The sequence below is a fragment of the Sphaeramia orbicularis genome, chromosome 21, assembly GCF_902148855.1.
Source record: "Sphaeramia orbicularis chromosome 21, fSphaOr1.1, whole genome shotgun sequence".
NCBI classification, from domain to species: Eukaryota; Metazoa; Chordata; class Actinopteri; order Kurtiformes; family Apogonidae; genus Sphaeramia; species Sphaeramia orbicularis.
Genome location: NC_043977.1, coordinates 46576671 through 46595460, shown reverse-complemented (window position 1 = coordinate 46595460; position 18790 = coordinate 46576671). Strand labels below are relative to the sequence as shown.

At 40.2% G+C, this 18790-nt stretch overlaps 1 protein-coding gene across 6 annotated transcripts in view; it reads left to right on the top strand.

The window, feature by feature from the left end:
* The window catches only part of sema5ba (sema domain, seven thrombospondin repeats (type 1 and type 1-like), transmembrane domain (TM) and short cytoplasmic domain, (semaphorin) 5Ba), a 364937-nt gene that overhangs the window by 52303 nt on the left and 293844 nt on the right, over positions 1–18790 (top strand). The gene's annotated exons all lie outside the window — the stretch shown is intronic.

Here is an 18790-nt window from a genome sequence, read left to right as displayed (position 1 = left end):
AAGCTGTGAAGTGAAATGAAGCAGAAATTGAAGAAAGGTGCTATTACGGTTAGGAGCAACGTTGCAGCGAGCTCATTGGTGCCAGATTGAATCCCAGTAAGCTTTGATCGGCTGATAGAAGACCCAAGGTAGAGACGCAACTTTGATTGGGTCGTCGGGACGTGCGAGGACATGTTCTCGCTTCTCTTGGCTGATGAAACCCAAATTAATTATGTACTACTTGCAAAGTACCTCATGTTGACTTGTGCAAGCTCTGTGGAGGACACCTTACATTTATTTAAGGTGTCGTTGGAAGTGAGCTAATTATTCGGAGTTGGTTTGAACATTACCTCTAGGCGAGTTGGAAAGCTGACTTTCAGATTAAGAATGCACACTGATGGTCGTGCACATACAGATTCAGATGGTGTAACACGCTTTAGTGCTTCATTTTATTTCCCCCTCAGGCCATGCTCTCTTTGAACCCAAATTAATAGCCTCCTTTACTGCGTCACATATAATTTGAACCCGTCTCTCCGTTCTGCAATTCAATCTTAATTGCTAAGCGCTTCCATTTCAAGAGTTGTTAAGCAAACAGCGCGTATGACGGATGAGTCTGCGGCAGTAAACACCGGATTACTTAATCAAACGCTCTCTCTATCATCACACCACCTTTCAGAAAGTCAGGAACTCTTTGCTGTCGTTCTGGGAGAGGAGTTCGATAAAAGACAGGGGGCATTGGTTACCTGACATTTTCTTTTCTTTAGTTATATCCTCACAGCACAGTGATGAATGGAGGTTTCACTCCAGCACTTTAAAAGATGGATTGGGAGCTTGATTCACAGCCCTTCGCATGTTAAAGGGTCTAATTCTTGCTGTCTCCTGCCCCTCTTCTTGTCAGCCTTTCAACATTTATCACTGTCTTTCATTCTATTTACTGTCGCCCTTATCATCACATGGGGCTTTTATGAATTCATGTCATGTTTCATTTTGGGGGCTGTCTCATTGCACTCTTTTTCCACCCTCCCTTGATGTCTCTCTCTTTTACAAATTTTCGGCATCTCACTGAGCCACTCTTGCAATTCTTTTTTCTTTTCTGGCTCTTTCAGCCTCTCCTACTCCAGAAGGAATTTCCATTGATTAAAACCAGACGTGCCCTGCACTTCTGTGTCCACCTGACCAAGCCTGTCTCAGGAAGATGAATCACCTGCAGCCTTTTTCTATCAGTCCACTTTGCTTCCACATCCATCCCTCACTCTCCCGCCTGTCGACTCCGCAGTGAAATGAGCCTCAGACTGACTACGTGTAGGAAACAATACGATTTTCTATTATTTTATTTTGTTTTATCTTTTAGGAGTTTCTTTTTATATGTCACGGGAATGTCACATCACAGGTATTATGTTGAAATAACTAACGTTGGTCAATGCTTTACTTGCATTTTCCCTTTATCCATTGTTTTTCAACCTTGGGGTCGGGACCCCACATGGGGTCGCCTGAAATTTCTAGTAATTGATTAAAAAAAAAATTAACAAATAAATATTTTTTAGTGATTCAAAATATATATTACATTAGAATTAAAACACCACACATTTTTCCCAATAAAAATCAAGTTAAAATAAAATGCAGGATATAACATCTGAGAGGGCATATCTTGATTGACCCGATCATGTATGCTACGCTTCAACAGTCGCAGTCAGAAAGACCGAACAGAGAATGGAAAGATTTCTTTACCCACCTGGCCCTGCTAAGACATGTCCAAGAGAGAAATGTCTCCATTTTGAATGTCTGGAGTCGCCAGACATTTGTGATGTTAAAATTGGGTCATGAGCCAAAAAAGGTTGGGAACCACTGCCTTAACCCAAAGTTATCAATGATTAAAGAACACACCAAAAATCGATCTGAACAGTGAAATATTTGTTTGAGATTGGAGTTTGGTCTTTTACAACGGTTGAGCTTCAGCTCCATAGCTTTTAAAAAGCACAGCCAGAGACTAGAGTCAACAAAAATTATTCATAGAAACTATTATAACTTGCAGCATAAACACTTCTCTGCCGATGATCCATTGTTTGTTTGACTTATAAACCAGGAAATATGCCAGAAAATGCCAACCTGCAGTTTAGAATTACAGGGAAGTGTTTCAAACATACTCTTAAAGGTTAATGTATTTTCTCCGTGTTATCCAGAACTCAAAATTAAAAGCATACATTGGTGACTGAGGCATAAATCAGTTAAAAAGATCTTATTACATCATATTTTACTAATGCACTTGTGCTTGTATAAGTATATATCTCAAAAAAGTAGTGTCAGAAATGAATATTCACCTATTTATTTTATTTTTTCACCCTCAACCATGAGCAAAAGCTCTATGGAATTATAATACAAGTCATCTAAGGTAGTAGACTCCATTTGAAAGGGTTCAAACACATCAGTTCAAACATGCTTCTGTTAGCATAAATATGTTGCCAGTGATATGAAGAATCTGAAGATGTTTGATTTTGGAGAAATGGAGGCTGATTTATACTCACATCTGGCCTGGATTCTTCTGCACCAGCTTCTCCTACATTATGCAGTTTATATTGATGATTTTGTGAACACTTCTTGTGAAAAACATGTGCTGCTTAAGTTTTCAGTTTATTTTAGGAGAAACTTACTACTCACCTCTACAGCATTTGCTAATAAAAGCTGAAACCTTTGCAAATGTAAAAGAGAGAAGTGATTTTTTTTGGGGTGGGGGTGGTTGTGCTAAAAAACTGCATCTTTGTTCATGTTTTTCAGTGTCATGGCAGCTTTTTGTGTTTTGTCATGTTCCTTTTGGCCATTTTTGCTTCTTAATTGGCACAAACACACTATACACAGACAGGAAATGTTGGAAAGAGCGTAGAGGAATGATGTGCAAAGGTTTCAATCTGGCCCGTGAGATGAATTAGCAAGTAAAATAATAGCATAATAACCTATAAATAATGACTCCTAATATTTTTAATTTAATGTTGGAAAAAAAAATTACATTATACCTATAAATAATGACAACTTCATTTTTTTCTTTGTTTTAGTGCAAAAAATAACATTAAATTATGAAAATATTTCTATGTACAAACTATCCTTTAACAATAAAATGTGAATATTCTTAACAAATAGGAACAACCTGAAATGTCTAAAGAAAATTAAGTCCAATTTTAACAATATTCTGCCTGTTATTAAATGTTTTGTGCCTTTGTAGAGCTGATCCGTAATGCACATATATGAATGATAAGTTTGGGTATAATATTGTTAAAATTGCACTGATTTTTCATAAGAAATTTCAGTCTTTCAGGTTATTTACATTTTTTTTGTTCAGATAGTTTGTAAATACAAATATTTTATTGTCATTATTCAAGGCTATTATGTTACTATTTTACTAGTCCAGCCCAGTTGAGATCAAACTGGGCTGAGTGTGGCCCCTGAACTAAATTGAGTCCCTGGTTTAGCCTGTAAGGAATCGATCGAAAGACTCACTGTTTAGGGCTTCAGTGCCCACATGGATTGCATCATAACCATCAGGTTGACCTGTTTTGTCACTTTCAAAGTTACTACAGTCTAAAATATCTCTGCTAATTGGATTAGTCACAAATTCATAATCATATTTGATGCTGATTCAATAAGTTAGAAATCTATTTAACTCAAATACGATGAACAATGATGAAACAACTCTTAAAAGACCCTCAACTATTTTTACCACAACTTCCAAATGATTTTTTTTCTTTCCCAATTGATTGACTGATTGATTCATTTCATTTATTTCATTCATGGTTGGGCATTTCATCAGCAGACATTCAATAATCATCACGTGAACAAACATTTACACACCCACATTATTTATAATAAAAATATTCTCTACATTTTGCATTTCTAAGTGAAAATCAGGTATTTTCCTTTATTTAATTTACTGATCACATAGATGTCTATGTATCAAAGATTATTCTAACAAAACAAAGGGACAAATTGTATGTATTCATACCCTGAGCATCACATCCACAGATACATTCTACTGTTTATTTACATAAACAGAATCCCATGCTGTGGGATTGTGGTGGTCAGGCCCATGCCTTATTTATGCTTGGGACATGGGACATGATTAGACTGAATCAGGCAGTGAATATGGGTCTGTGTCATGTTTCCAAAAGTAGATCTACATTACAACACAACCACAGAGCTTACAAACTACAAATTTCCTACATTAGAGATCCTTCTCTGTCTGAAGTGGAAACATTGCATTGTCCATTGTAGAGTTTGTGATTTTACTAATAGTGAAAAATAAGATGAATCTGAGTTTATTAAGTATTTATGTATTTAAGTTTAAAAGTTTATTTAAATATTTACAAATATTCCTTGTTTTGTCTTGTGTTTTATGTGGCTATTAGCTCTATGATCTTGATGAAATAGAATATTAGCTCCCCTTTATTTACTGAATAAATAAAAACTTGGCTTCAGGGGCCGAAGTCAAAAATATTTTCTTAAAAGATTTAAAGGTGCTGTATGTAGGATTGTGGCCAAAAATGGTACTGCAATCACATTCAAAATACTGTAGCGCGTGGTATCCTCTCTGCCTCCCCCCAGACTAGGGGTTGGCAGATCCAGCATGGGCATGTACTACTAGCGTTTCCACTAATCCTTGCCACCACACCATAAATTTCATACAAAAAAATCATCACCAGACTTATTATACATAAGTATAATATATAATAGGCCAGGACAAATGTCCTGCGCACTCAAATGAAAGTTTCTGAAGATTCAGGAGATAGGGAAAAGGTAAATGAGCCTTAAGTTTCACTTTTACTTCTGTGAAGTACAAGGGGCATGCATCATTACTGTACCCCCCGACCACCCCCTGGCTGAACCACAGACGCCGGACTACCGAACCCCACCCCCCTTTTTTTTTCAGATTACACACCACTACATGGAGAGGTTACTTCCACAGAAGGTACCTGGTCTCTTCACCAGTCCCGGACCCGCAGCCTCTTCACCAGGGCCAGGAGAAGAGACTGCAGCCCAGCCTTAGGAGAAGACACCGCTGGTATGGGACCGGGTGAAGAGACCGCGGCCCCGGCTCTCAGTGGCTCTTACCGGGTGGTCAGACTAAGGGAGAGCCAGTGTTGATCTTCAAATTCTTCTCTGCTTTCAGCCGTCTCCATATTTCAAAAGCATCGCCTATACATATCCTTGTTTTGTTTCTCACTTTGTCACGACATATTTGGGAATAAGAAGAGGCCTTTTAGGTTTATTAATGTCAGACATTTATGATCAGAAATGTTCCAGCTGCATCTCAGTGGGAACTGGCAACCTGGATGCTGAAAGGCTACTGACTTGATGACTGGCAGATAGGTGATGGGTAGAGCATCAGACCAAAACACACAATGCCAACATAAACATCATTTCGGGGCTGACACTTAGCTTTTCAAATGCAAATATTCTGGCTGGACTACTACTGTCAGTAATATCAGTATTTGAAATGAACATGATTCCTTAATGCAGTGGTTCTTAACCTTTTTGGAGGTACTGAACCCCACCAGTTTCATATGCGCATTCACACATTTTAACACACACCCATCACCTAATTTCCATCAGGCTACAATAGTAATGAATATTTACTGCAAATCAGTGAGACTTCTGCTGTTGTCGAGTGTGTGCCTTGACCTCCGCCGAACCCCTGAGACTGACTCACCGAACCCCTAGGGTTCGATCGAACCCAGGTTAAGAACCACTTCCTTAATGTCTGGTGACAGTCAGGGCCATTTTATAATTACTTAGAACATAATTCCTACATACTGCACCTTTAAAGCTTTTAGGTTTGTGTAATTTCGTAAAGGCCTCTGGCTAAATCGAGAGGCTGCAGATAGCTCACTAGCTAATATTAGCTTACTCAGTCTGTTTATTAAAAAAAACAAACAAACAAACAATTATTTGACAAAAACTTGACTCTTCTGTTTTTTACTTCTTTTATTTAATTTCATTTAAATAGTAATACCAAATATTATGTTTTTAATTTTTATTTAATCCCCCCAAACTGACAGAAACTGCAGGTGCCTGGAAGTTGCTTGATTTTCAGAGTTAAATGTGTTTTAAAACACTGGTTTCTAGTAGTGATTCAGATGTTATAATGGAGGGAAAAGTTTGAAGTTTCAAGACAACATATTAGTATTGATATTTTTTCCCTTTTTTTTTTTTTTTTACTTTCCCCTATGTTTTATTTATTCCTGCTTTTGAGGACTTATTTCTAATTCCTCATGCATGTCCACCTAGCAAACACTTCCTCACTGCCATTATAAGCCTGGGCTGTAGCACTGCGACCGGCTGAAAGCGGCGTTAGCTTAATGTACATAATACATTAGTCTGATGGAAACATTTCACTCGATTTTCTACCTGTAATTTACATAGTGGAGGGTATAAAAGCATAGGAGCGGTGCAGATTAGCCGTTGAAAAGACTACTGATTGCTGTAATGCAGCTGAGACCCCAATTGCAAATACTTGAAGCAGCTGCGTATAGACAAAGAAGACATTAGGTTTCTAAGACTTTTTACAGGAGAGCTCTCCCTGAAGGTACATTTTTCTGTAGATTTGCGTGGTGCTGCAGTGCGCCCTCCCCTCTAGTCCCTCCAGTTTCCTCCTCCTCATCGCCCACTCTCTTTTCTTTCTTCCTCCATCGGGGTGATACTTAGTGCCGCTCTGCTCGCCTCAGCTCTCTTCATTCCCTGGATGGTGACTGACCAACAGGGAAAAGCCAGAGTTATCCTTTTTCTGTCTCCCTCTGGAAGCTTTTGTCCTGTGGTTTAATAAATAATTCGTCACCTCAGTCCTGACTTTTTCTTGTCCTTGGGGCCCAATGCCTTGGAGTAGTGGAGTAAATATGCATGTCGTTTTCGTTCAATGGCACATATGGTTCACCCTCCTTAGAGAGAAATAACCACTTCAGGACCATGTGAATGAATCTCTCTGCCTCTGTGTTTTTGGTTTTTTTTTTTTTGACTGCAGCTCTTCTCCACCCACAAAGTTGAGGGATTTAACTGAAACGTATCGCTGCGCATGTTTTAATGATGCAGCTACTGTCAAGTTTTGTTTTTTTTTTTCCTGCAGAGATATGGGGTAGAAGGAAAAGTCAGAGTGAAATGGAGATCAAGCATTTTGGATAATGAGGGTCAGCGGGCTTGAATGCACACTGGTAGGGATATTCCATAAAGCTTTGTTTGGGAGGTTTCAGGATTATAGAAGGGGTGCACATGCTCCACACTGTGGGCTGAGTCTTGTGTGGGTACTGTGCATCTGTGTGAAACACTTCATTGATCAGACTGCTGCGATCACACAGCTCTGGACTGACAGTATGTTATTGAATCACTGTCCAGGATTTAATGACCCTGAGTTATCAAATCCAACTTCCAATAACAGTCCTCACAAGAGAGAGTTAGACAGACAGAATGTTAATCATGTTGGATATATGAGGTTCGTGAGGCATTAGCTTTAAAGGAAAACTGCACTAATTTTAGATCAGCTCTTGGGTCATGTTATTTTACTTGTATTCAGGGGCACTGCTACCAATTATGGGCCCCATGAAAGCATAATAGTTGTGGACCATAGAGAAAAGGACTATCTTTTCAATCTGGGTTACGTACATACCCCCCCTGGGGGGGTTATGTATGTATGTGGGGGTACAATTCATAAACAATGTCAGCGATACGTTTCTTTTCATAGTTAGTACATTGAACGTAAGCGAGCCAGGTGACACATAAAATGCAATACATCGCTAGCACAATAGGGCGTAGCTCTGAGTCAGGTATAGTCCAAGTGTCAAACCGGGTGATATTCAGATCGACATGGCTACTGAGGAAGATTGTATTCTGATGTTTAATGCATCAGACATTTTAAGGGTAGGAATACCGTGGTTACTCACCCAATTCATGGGAGAATAATCACATACACAGCCATCGGTAATGTTGGACTGGAACTCACTGAGCCCATGTCACTTTTTATTAGTGAACATCCTGTTTGACCCTTCACTTTCAGGGCTCAAAGAACACACAACAGATTGTAATACATAACAATGCTGATTGGTGGTGATTGGTGGTGCAAAAAAATAAAAAAATTGCCACATATAGACGGCTGTATGTCCAGCCTCTGAACTGCAGCAGAGACGGAGTCAGGACGGGGAATTCCAACCTCTTGTTCTTCCTGTGCGAATTCTAAACAGGGACAGTCATTTCCAGTATTTCCGAATGTCTGTCTCCAACCTGCTGGCTCACTGTCATCTTCTTCTTCTGTAATATAACATGTTAAATTAAACTACATTGCTTGCTTATTGCCCCTGCCGGTGACGCATGGTATTGCATGCGTCGCTACGTCGCATATCAAAAAAATGGACAACACATTTTGCGACGCATGCATCATGGCGGCCAATGCGTCTCGATGCATCACAATGTGTTCACGTCTGTGTGCCCTTGCATTGACTATGAAACGGCCCTTAAAACTTCTATATCCACTGGGCCCCCTCCTACGGGGCCCCATGAATTTGTCATGTTTACCCCCCCGTATCTGTGCCCCAGCTTGTACTCTACCTTTTAGAGTTGCAAAAAGTCGTTAAAAAAATAAAAATTAATTCAGCACTTTCACAAGAACAAATGTCAATCACAAACTGAAAAAAATATGGAAGGGAGTTTATAAAGCCTCTATAAACTTCTTCTCAAACCTGACGAAAGCTAGTAGCTCGAGGCTAAATGTTGCAACCAGCTTAAAACAGCTTAATCTGTGATGAACTGCCAGCAGCCAGATGGCATTCTGGGTAATGTAGGCATCAGGCTTTAACAAAGCAAGTCATTATGATTTAATACTTTTACAGACCTGATCAAAATCTTAAGACCAGTTGAAAAATAACTAGAATTTACCTTTTGCACATTTGGATCTTAATGAGGTTTTAAGTAGAGCTACAATATACAAAAGCAAGAAGGGGGAGTGAGACAAAAAGCACTTTGAAAAAGTAATTTATTGAAAACAACAAGTACACTGAAATAGGCTGTTTATCAACTGATCAAAAGTTTAAGACCGCAAGCTATGAAAGCCAAAATCTGCTCAAAATTCTCATTTTCTGTCGGGCATTCACACGGTCATGCCCTCCTGATGGCTAAAGCTAAGAAGCTTTCTCTTCTTGAACGTGGTCGGATCGTCGAGCTGCATAAGCAAGGCCTCTTGCAGCGTGCCATTGCTGCTGAGGTTGGACGCAGTAAGACAGTCATTCTAAATTTTTTGACAGATCCTGAGCATTATGGAACAAAAAAGTCAAGTGATAGACCCAAAAAAATTACACCTGCACTGAGCCGGAGGATCCGATTGACTGTCCGTCAAGACACAGGGCGGTCCTCCACCCAAATTAAGGCCCTTACTGGTGCCGACTGCAGCGCAATAACCATCAGACGGCATCTGCGGGAAAAGGGTTTCAAAAACAAAAAACGAATTCAAAGACCTCGTCTCCTACAATGCCACAAAACTGCCTGTTTAGACTTTGCCAGGGAGCATCAAACATGAGACATTGAAAGGTGGAAGAAAGTTTTATTCTCTGATGAGAAAAAATTTAACCTTGACGGTCCAGATGGCTTCCAACGTTACTGGCATGACAAGGAGATCCCACCTGAGATGTTTTCTACCCGGCACAGTGGAGGGGGGTCCATCATGATCTGGGGTGCTTTTTCATTCAGTGGAACACTGGAGCTTCAGGTGGTGCAGGGTTGTCAAACGGCGGCTGGTTACGTGCAGATGTTGCAGCGGGCATCCCTCATGACTGAGGACCCTCATCTGTGTGGTAACAGCTGGGTTTAAAAACAGGACAACGCTGCAGTTCACAATGCTCGCTTGACGAAGGACTTCTTCAGGGAGAATAACATCACTCTTTTGGACCATCCCGTATGTTCCCCTGATTTAAATCCCATAGAGAACATTTGGGGATGGATGGCAAGGGAAGTTTATAAAAATGGCCATCAGTTCCAGACAGTTGATGCCTTTCGTGAAACCATCTTCACCACTTGGAGCAATGTTCCCACCAGCCTCCTGGAAACACTCGCATCAAGCATGCCCAAACGAATTTTTGAAGTGATTAACAAGAACGGTGGAGCTACTCATTACTGAGTCCTACTGAGAAAATTTTTTGTTCTGGTTTGGAGAGTTTTTTGTAATTTTTTGAGCGATGGTCTTAAACTTTTGATCAGCTGATAAACAGCCTATTTCAGTTTACTTGTTGTTTTCAATAAATTACTTTTTCAAAGTGTTTTTTGTCTCACTCCCCCTTCTTGCTTTTGTATATTGTAGCTCTACTTAAAACCTCATTAAGATCCAAATGTGCAAAAGGTAAATTCTAGCTATTTTTCAACTGGTCTTAAGATTGTGATCAGGTCTGTATGTACCTTATATGTACAAATGTTGTGACGTAACTAGTTAGAAAATGTAACAAATTAAGAAGGAAATCCACTTGAGTTTTGCTGGAAGGAATATAAAGATAGCACCTGGAGGGTTCAAATTCAAACTTTATGAACGATTAGGATCCAAATACACAAATAAATGTACCAAAGACTAATAAAAATGGGTTTAGCAAAATATGGGAATATAAAAGCTGGTGAATAACACCTGTGAAAGGCTACCAAGACTCTGTGCAATGTGTCTCCACTCCACAGATTCTATATCGTGGCGTACAGGAGGAACCGGCAGGTCCCCTGACTCTGATATTTTGGCCTCATTTTTCCTTTAATGGCATAAAACAATACCACGGTGTCAAACTACATCAAGTGACTGCTTAGGAGAAGAAGGAGGAAACTGTAGGAGACAGATGTCTTTTTCAGTTCTCCTGTTTTCCTCTGATTTCTGTCAACTGAATTTTTCTTGTGCAGTGTTTACGTTGCTTGTAATTCTCCTAACACTCAGGACCACACTGACTAACTGCCTCATTATGTAAATTAGTGCAAAAAGAATATGCAATCTGAACCTAAAAGAAAATGCGGCAAGTAATTCCACCATTTAAACCAATGAATGGCAAATTATAGCTCAGGAAAACAGACTCTAAACCAACAGTTACATGGAAAAACACCCATCTGCCTGGCCTGGTTGTGTTAAATGTGCTGTGTGCCACATTTTACCATTTTACCAACCTCTCAGTGTGATCTGCCACCTTAAAGCACCAGCGAATCACAGGTTCTTCATGTTTGTGTCAAGAATTGTAAAATGAATCCAAGTCTTGTTCTGCCAGTTTGGCGCGACTGCCCGGGCCATTTGGCTGCTGCACAGTTTGGACATGTGGATCAATATTCAGCTCGATGAGTATAATGTTGGTCTGGAGCGGAGGTCGCTACCGCTGGCTGCCTGCAGACAATTCAATCCCCCCACTGTGCACTTCACTCTGCTGCAACACAACAAACTGTAATTGGATGTGCATTTGAGCAGCCTTGCCCGAGAACAGGCACTCAAGGACACAGAGTTGGAAGGAAGTGCACACCTAAAGCACACACATTTATAAAAATGTTCCAGCATTTGCGGACACCCAATACTGTACCCACTTTTACTCCACAATAAGACTAATCAACTGCCTCAAAGGCAAGAGGAGACACTGTTGTGAACACCTGGTACAGGGGAGTAAATACACTCACCCACAGTGGGCAAGTACCAAGACTGCAGATCACATGGCTAAGACTGTGGAAGCTAACGGAGGTGATGGAAATCACATGGAAGGGATGTACTGCCCTGTTCTGTGTCTGTTTTACTTATTTAATGGCTATTTTCTTCCCTTTGTACAGTGCAGTAGTTCTCAGTTTTCTTCTGTCGGCCCCCTTTGGAGGACAAAAAGTCTCCAGGCCTCCCTCAACCCCAACAACATTGTAATTATAACTTTCATTGAAGGGAACATCAATATTGTAACAATACTTTTTGCTTTTCCTTGAATAAATTGTTGTTCAAATTAAAAAAAAAAAAAAAAATAGATTTTTTGCTTGAATAATACAAATAAACTCAACAAGACTGCTCTTTGAGACAATATTTTTCCAAATAAAAATAGGAGATGCACAATTATCTTACAACTATGACAATAAAGTTACTTTTTTTTTTTAGAACAATAAACACATTTTAGAAACAAAGATGAACATTTTAACAATATCAGTGGCTGCAATGAGTCCATTTCCATTGCACATCTCAGAACATTGAAGTGCAAACTGTACAAACTGTGCAAAAACAGAAAGATTGCATATTTTTCTTTTCCAGTCCAATCCTTGTCCATTCTTCAAACCTAAACTCTTTGGGTGTTTTCACACAGCGTACTCGAGTCCATACTGTACTTGGATACGTTCACACCTTTCCCACAGATGTTGTGCTCACATGCATGTACCACGGCCCGTGCCGTAGAAATGGGTGTTACAAGGCCGAAACAGTAGGTGGCGATGTGGAAGGAATTCTGTCACTATCCTACAAACACGGAAGTCAGAAGAAGACAAACCCTTACCTATCTGTTAGCCTGTTTGAGGCAAAGAGAAGCAGAGCGACCTTCGTTGTCCCTGATATATCACAGAGTGGCTCGGTTGATAAGGTGAGCCTGTGCCGCACGGATCCGAGGCTTTTTCAGAAGACAACATAAGTGCCGTCTATGGTCTCGTGATGATATACCCTGCTTCTGTTATCGGAGTGGTGATTAGGTCACTTCCGGACTTGGGCATGAATCGCATTCACTTGGCAACGTATTGTGTTGGAGTACAGGCAGCCCAGACCCAGGACTACCTTCTCAACTGGACTTGAGCATGGAACGGTTGCTTTCACATCAGTGGCGGCTGCTCGTCTTTCAGACAGGGGAAACTCATTGTCAGCTTACATAAAAAAAATTGCCAAGTTATTTAAACATAAATTCGGCCCTCCGTTCCTTTTTAAGAAAATGGTCAGTGACATTATCGTACTAAGTAGGCGTCTTTTCCAAGGACTTGACCAGTGTCCTCTCAATGTCCAGCAGAGCTAGGCTGCTTAAATTTCCTTGGCCCATTGTGTTGCAAGTGTAAGACTTCAGCCTTTTTAAACAAGAGATGCTCCTTTCACTCTGACCTAGCCGACAGTTTGATTGATTTAACTATCTACAAAATGATATTAAACTCGAACAAGAAATGATTAAATTATGCAACTGAAACAAGAAAACGCTGAAATTATGTTAAATTCAAACAAGTAAGTATAATGAGTGTTTTTTATTTACAGTGCAAGAAATGAACAAGTAATTTCGTACTGGTTTCTCCCTCGATTTCACAGTAGAATGCGCAATGGTATTACACTGAACTTGGTCAGTGAAGGAGTAGATCTGAAAACAGCTGTCAATCAAACAGGTTTCAGTCTTTCGACTGATCATCCAATCAGTATGTGGGATTCTGGCATCCAGTCCGGCCGAGCTCCGCCCACAGCTCCATTCACCCCCAGAGACGCCCAGCGTCCGGGGGCGGGACAACATTGTGGCATTTATCCAATTACCGTCCACTTTTGAGGCAATGAAAAAAACTGTTCCAATCAGTCCCATTGAAGACCATAGACGCCCGGCGTCTACGGGCAAATGCACTGAGCAGAGATCGAATGAGAAAACAGCGCAACGGGAATGTATGAGAAGTGAACAACATTGCGTCCGTTTGATTTGTGATAAAGCTGATTCTGAACGAACTCATCTTTGAGATGAACGTGTTCTAACACATTCGTAGTCAATAAAATGTCAACACAACCGTACATATTTAACCATTTAATTTTCGTAATTTTAGAGGAAGCCGGGCTTCCCTTGCAGTCTATGAGAAATCACCACTGTTTCACATGGATAAAATTAAGCGGACTTGGGGGTCCAGCATACTCGAATACAGACTTGAGTACGCTGTGTGAAAATGCCCCTTGTCTAGTCTAGTGACAGATCACCATGGCAGTAGATTTGTTTGTTGTACGTCCCTAAAATCAGTCCAGGGTGCTCCAACGCTAAAACATTAGTTCCACCTGCTACATGTTCTAACCTGAAGACACAGAAACACCCAGGAGTGATCCCATGACCGCCCTGGAAAGCCTTCACGCCTCCCCTAGGGAACCCGCCCCACAGTTTGAGAAGCACTGGTATAGTGCATCCATTATTCTTTGACCTCATAGTACAGTTGTTTTTTGTTTTTTTTTATATAAGTGTCTGAAACAAAACCTCATGCCAGATGACAGAAGACCCTCAATAAAATCAAACACCTGTAAAAGAAAAAAAATACTTTCATGACTTTCTACAAAAATCAGTTGATGTGGTCTGAGGGATCAGGTTGGAACATGCTGACAGAGGGTTAGACACCGGTTAGCAGCAGATCGATTCTTTGGATGGAAAATATATATATTTTAGGACAAAAAATGAAAAATTTGTAGACCTTATAAACAGTACATGGTTTGTACCTTATTTATACCATATTGATATTATCCAGGATGAAGTTTTGTCTGTAAATATTATGCACCCTAAAAACATATTCCAAGAATGTAATCAAAAGCCTTGTTATTTAAAATATGTCAAGCTGAAACAATGGTTTATAGAACACCACAGCAGAGGAACCAGAGTGAAGCAATGTTTGAAGTCAGTAGTCTGTATTAAATAACTGAAGTTTAATTCTTCTTTAAAGGCCTCTCAGTGTCCAGACTTTATCCAGTCATGCCATGTCTTTCCTCACTGGGTGATTTTTTTTTCTTAATACAAGATATTCTGGTTTTATTTTTAGAATATTTGGCTGTTTTCTGTTAGATCTGTTCTGGTCATGTGATATGAGTTTATACACCGTAGCTAGTATTTTCAAAGGCTACGGCAGGATTGATTGATTGATATCTTTATTTCGATCATGTAAATGGGAATTTACAAACAGAAATGCAAATAAATGATAATCAAGAGAACAATTGCACATTTGTTTGTTCTTTCACTATTTTTTATAACTTTCTTATAGTTATATTTTTGCATTGCTTTTTTTTTTCTTGTGGGGTTTCTCGTGTGTATGCTCGGTGTGTTGTGCTGCTTTTGGAACCTCAATTTCCTGAGGGTTCTGTCCAAAGGATCAATAAAATTCTATTTAATCTAATGTAATCTAAATTATGCCATGCTAATGCTAATTTCATGTAAGATTCACTGTATAATAGAGGCATAGAAGATGGGAGTCGGACTTTGAAAGCATAAGTTTCACTTTCGCTTCACGCCAGCATTAGTTGCATTAGTTATGGACCGCACCCCTACGTATATAACTGCTGCCCCTACCCCACTTGCATAACCCCCCCGCCACTCTGACAAATCAATGAGATACAGAATTTTTTGAAGGGCCCACATTGTTTAGCTTTCATGGGGCCCACAGTTGCTAGCAGCACCCCAGCATACATGTGTTAAAAAAATTATGCAACTGAGGATGTGTAGGCCTGTATGAGGTGATGTCACTTTGTGCATGGAGGACTGATGCATTTAAATAGCGTAGTTAGTTCTCCACTTGGTCAGTGGTGCAGCAGACAGCACTGATGTATTAACAGCCCAAGGCTTTTTTAATAGAGGTGCCACTTCATTACAGCAGAGACCCACTTCAACTTAGTGAGCAGACACAGGGGCTGGAATTGCTTCTCAGGAACACACATGTATTTATGTTACACCAACAGTATAGAACACATGCAGAGGCATTGATGTGAGGGCACTTCCATCATTGGCGTTGCCTTTATTGCCCTTGTGGGCTTTAAACTAAGGCTTAGTTTAGATCTGATTGTTAACCTTTCAGCCAGTTGTCACCACCTCTGCAGTACAGTGATGTGAACCCTCCGCTACCCCACAGCAGGACTATGAGGGTCAGAGGTCATAGCGTATATAAACGGGTGTCAAGTGTAATGATTGAAAGCCAAGGACATTCGAAACTTGTCTGGAAACCCAGCCAGGCTGTGGAGACGGATGGGAGTAACAAGGGTAATGGATGACTTTGCCTGTCAATGTGATGCCATGGTTTCAGGTTGTGCAAGTTAAAGCGACTTGTCTGTAAGAGTTGACCTTTTGGAGATCAACAAGTATGTGAGTGTGTGTGTGTGTGTGTGTGTGTGTTTTACATGTCCTTATAGCTAAACAACAGAAAAACATGATCAATCACTCTCCAAACACTGTATATGCACTTCCAAAGACCTGCACTAGTAGGGTAATTGGTTAATCTAAATTACCCATCGGTGTAAATGTGAGAGTGATTGGTTGTTTGTCTGTATATGTCCAGGTTGTTATTGAAAATGTGAAACAGTTCTCAACTAATTTACCAGGTTAAAGGTGCAGTATGTAGGAATGATGTTCTAAGTAATTATAAAATGGCCTTGACTGTCACCAGACATTAAGGAATCATGTTCATTTCAAATACTGATATCACTGACAGTAGTAGTCCAGCCAGAAAATTTGCATTTGAAAAGCTAAGTGTCAGCCCCGAAATGATGTTTATGTTGGCATTGTGTGTTTTGGTCTGATGCTCCACCCATCAACTGTCTTCCAAGCCTTTCATCATCCAGGTTGCCAGTTCCCACTGAGCTGCAGCTGGAACATTTCTGATCATAAATGTCTGAAGTTAATAAACCTAAAAGGCCTCTTCTTATTCCCAAATATGTCGTGACAAAGTGAGAAACAAAACAAGAATATGTGTAGGAGGTGCTTTTGAAACATGGAGATGGCTGAAAGCAGAGAAGAATTTGAAGACTGACACCGGCTCTCCCTTAGTCTGACCACCCGGTAAGAGCCACTGAGAGCCGGGGCCGTGGTCTCTTCACGTAGTCCCAGACCAGCGGTGTCTTCTCCTGGCGCCGGGCTGCAGTCTCTTCTCCTGGCCCTGGTGAAGAGACTGCCGGTCTGGGACTTGGTGAAGAGACCGGGTACCCATGTAGGACTTATCGCTTGCCATGGTAGCTGCTTGTAGTACAGTGTTTTCTGTGGAAGTGACCTCTTCATGTAGTGGTGTGTAATCTGAAATGGGGGGGCCGGGGGTGGGACTGGCCGGTTTCTTATAATACTATGGGGGGGGTTAAAAGTAAAACCTAAGGCTCATTTACCTTTTCCCTTTCTCCTGAATCTTCACAAACTTTTGTTTGAGTCGGCAGGATGTTTATCCTGGCCTATTCTACATTATACTTATGTATAATAAGTCTGGTGAGGATTTTGTTATGTGACATTTATGGGGTGATGGCAAGGATTAGTGTAGTAGATTGTAGGATTAGTACTAGTAGTAGATGCTCATGCTGGATCTGCCAACCCCTAGTCTGGGGGGAGGCGGAGAGGATACCACGCTCTACAGAGTTTTGAATGTGGTTGCAGTACCATTTTTGGCCACAATCCTACATCCGGCACCTTTAAAGGTGGGGTGTGAGATGTTTTTTCTGGAGCATTTTTACTATATTGCTTAAAATCCCCTTCACACCCCAATTACAACCAATTAATTAAATGCTATTTTCTATTTAATGCTAATTAAAAATTTAGTCACCTGTAGAACAGACAAGACTGAAAAAAACACAATCCAATCATTTTAAGCACCCAATCGAAATGATCCGGCACCAGCCCTGATCCATGCATACCTCATTCAGTCTCCTCCAACACTCCCCCTCTTATAGAACAGCCCCACTTCATACCTATCTGGCTAATGTTACATTTCCTAGTGATTTATGCTAGAGACAAAACAGTTTGCAGGTGAACTTTCCATCTTAATATAGCTAATATAGCCAAGCTCTGGCTCTGGCTTTGTTTCCTGTACAAGTGCTCCAAGCCGCTGAGAATGCACGATCCATGCATGAAGAGGGGTACATGCAGAGGGAGGAGGGGGGAGGGACAAATGGCAGTTGATTTTGATAGACATATCACTGTTCAGTCATTTCGATTGGGCGCTAAAAATGATCGGATGGTGGTTTTTCAGTCCTGTCCATTCCACAGGTGACTAACCTTTTTTATTTTTGTGTTAAAGCATTTAATTAATTGGTTGTAATCAGGGTGTGAAGGGGATTCTAAGCAATATATTAAAAAATGCTCCAGGAAAACATCTCCTACCCCACCTTTAAATAAAGGTAAAATTAAACTTGCAGACACAAAATACCAACAATAAACATTAAAAAAAATACTATGTAATTGTTACATTTAGGCTGCTACGCGCTAAAAGTTTGAGTAAGTAATGGATGTTGTTACAGTTACAGTGAGACACGTGGTGAGGTTTGGACATAAAAACAACTTGATTAGGGTTAGGAAAAGATAGAGATGAGGGTTACAAAAAGAAATCTATGAGGTGAACATTTCAATATGTTGCTTTTTGTTTCATGTGTGAGAAACACTGTTCAGTTATGATTAACCCCATGGAGTTTGTTCTATTGCCCTTTAATGTACTTAACCATAAATGTCAACTGCATTTATTTTACATGTATTTCATAACCAGAGGAGGTCACCATTCAACTATAAGACATGTGTAAACAATAGTCACGGTAATCCTTTTCCGATACTTGGTCGGCCTGTTGTGCGATGTGTTGTTTCATGCACAGGTCATTCTAGAATATAACTGGTCTTTATTGGTGGAGAATTTCTTATCCCTGTGAGAAATGCATGATTTGTGTCTGATCTAAAAAAAAGGGCTTATAGGACTGTACTTGAGTTCTCTGCTTTCATTGTAATTGGGTGCTCTGCAGTTTTCATCTTTATGCCCATTACTACACACTATCAGAGTTTACATTATGTGGTATGGAAAATAGGATCTTCTCAAATATTGACAGGACCATATCATTAGCTTTTGCTGTTTATGTTAGCCAACATGCAAAAAAGTAAGAGGA